General features: G+C 51.9%; 1 protein-coding gene across 1 annotated transcript in view; it reads right to left on the reverse strand.

The window, feature by feature from the left end:
* LOC143019550 (uncharacterized) overlaps positions 1-2500 on the reverse strand; it is a 135172-nt gene that overhangs the window by 61625 nt on the left and 71047 nt on the right. The window lies entirely within an intron of this gene.

Raw genomic sequence — 2500 nt, forward strand, 5'->3', positions numbered from 1 at the left:
CTTTGTCGGTAAGGTTCTTTGTAGCCTTGGGAGGATGGAATCTTAAGAAATGAGGGATGTTTTGGGATGTTTTGGTGTGAGTGAGTAACTGTGGTGGGGAGAGGCTCAGAAGAAGGTGGGGGTGGAGTTGCCTCTAACCCACTTCACGGGGTACCAAGCTAGTGAATAAAATAGGCTGGCGACAGAGTGCAGGAGAAGAAGAAGAAGAAGAAGAATGCCTGCCCCCCCCCTCCCGACCCGATGCGGGAGGGACTGGTCAAGGTCGGGTGTCACTACACCTGGGGGGGTGCCTGCCACGGTGGGCGCGGGGGGGAGGGGGCGAAATAGATCGCCTGGCGGCATATGGATCAATTGGGGAAAGGTACCACTAGGTAGGGAAAGGGCCGGGGAAGTTGGGGCAGGTGTATGGAAAGGGACAGGGGAGAGGGGAAGAGAGAGAGAGGGAGAGAGAGAGAGAGAGAGAGAGAGAGAGAGAGAGAGAGAGAGAGAGAGAGAGAGAGAGAGAGAGAGAGAGAGAGAGAGAGAGAGAAGGATGGAGACCTTTTGGGATGAGGGGGGGGGTGTTGGCAGGGAGGTGGGCAGATGCGCAAGTATTGTTTCCGTCGGGGAAAGGCGGAAACCCAGATTGGTGGGGGAGCCCGCCCAGGTGCTGGGGGGGGGTTCTAATCTACAACCTCCTTGTTGCACAGGCTGACGCACGCGCGCGGGCATGCACGCACGTACACGTGCGCGCCATCTCGAATGCGCATGCACACATCAACGTGAGCACCCGCAAGTAAGTAGCGCTGCATTGGAGACTTACAAGCTGGTAACGAACGTTGAGAATAGTACTCCATAAGATGGACGTGTTTGTGTGAAGAAGAAAGGAAAGAAAAAATGGCTGGGAATCTGATGCAGCCCAGATTAGAATATACTACAGAATGTGGTCAAGACACAAAAAGAAACGGAAATTAAAACATGGGTTTCTAGTCTAGCTGATGAAACCAATGAAGAAGTACTAAAAAAAATAGAGCTGTCAGTTCTAGAAGAAAGAAGAGAGAGAGACGATATGATAGTAGTTTTTAGAACCATGACAGAAGTTGAAGTACTGAGCAAAGAAGAGTGGGATCAAAGAAAAAACAAAAAATATCAAAAGAAAATTAAATATCGTGTTTGAATGATATCAAGGAAAATAACCTTCCTTATAAATGCATAAATGTATTGGAAAATAAATGTACAATCAAATAAGAGAAGTGAATACAAAACTAATTTATTCTAATACAGATTGGTGAACGCAAATAAAAAAAATGCGCGCGCACACACACACACACACACACACACACACACACACACACACACACACACACACACACACACACACACACACACACACACACACACACACACACACACACACACACACACACACACACACACACAACTCGTGGCGCAGTTGGTAGAGTTTCCGGCTGCCACTACGGCGGTCTGGATTCGAATCTCGCCCAGGGCTGAAATAATTTCAGTATCGCTACGCTGCGGGTTGTTACTCTAACTCTCCTGGGCGGGGAGTTGGGTGTGTGTGTGCGTGTAAGGTCACAACATTGCCCATAGATCGGTCATATATGAGCCCTCTTCCGGGAGGGAAATAGCTGTCGATCACGAGTCCAATACGTGATCCAAGACCATGGTGAATCACACGTGTGTGTGTGTGTGTTCGGGTTGTACGATATAAAATACTTTGTGGTATCTGCCTTATTGTCTATCATTTTCGACTTCTGTCTCTCCCTCCCTCCCTCCCTCTCTCCCCTCCCTCTCCTCCCTTCATCCCTCCCCCCTCCCTTATTTTTCCCTTTCTCCCTCCCCATTCCCTTCCTCCCTCCCGATTCCCTTTCTCCCTCAATTTTCCTTTCCTCCCTCCCTCCCTCCCTACCTCTTCCTCCCTCCCTACCTCTGCCTCCCTCCCTACCTCTGCCTCCCTCCCTCCCTCCCTCCCTCCCTCCCTCCCTCCCTCTTCTTCTCTCCATTTCCCCCTCCTTTCCTCCCTCACGCCTCTTTTCTTTCCTTCATTCCCCCATCCATCCCTCTCTCCCTCTTCCTCTCTTCTGTCCTCTCCCTCCCTCCCTCCCATCTCTTCCTCCCTCCTTTCCTCATTCACGCCTCTCTTCTTTCTTTCCTCCCTCCCTCCGTCCATCCCCCCACTCCGCTTCTTACTCTCCCCTCCCTCCCTATTTCCCCTCCATTCCTCCCCACCTCCTCCTCCTCCTCCTCCTCCTCCTCCTCCTCCTCCTCCTCCTCCTCCTCCTCCTCCTCCTCCTCCTCCTCCTCCTCCTCCTCCTCCTCCTCCTCCTCCTCCTCCTCCTCCCCCCCCCACGTCCCTGCGCGTCCCTCGCCTTTGTCGGACTTTGCTCAATTATTGTTTTAACCTTGTGCCGCCGTTGCCGCCGCCGCCGCCGCCTCACTTCGCTTACGTCGTCTTCATCTCATCTTCCCTCTTGTTTCCTTTCTTCCTTCTCTTCCTTTT

The sequence above is a fragment of the Oratosquilla oratoria genome, chromosome 37 (genome assembly GCF_046742065.1).
Source record: "Oratosquilla oratoria isolate Oo_2021 chromosome 37, ASM4674206v1, whole genome shotgun sequence".
Lineage (NCBI taxonomy): Eukaryota > Metazoa > Arthropoda > Malacostraca > Stomatopoda > Squillidae > Oratosquilla > Oratosquilla oratoria.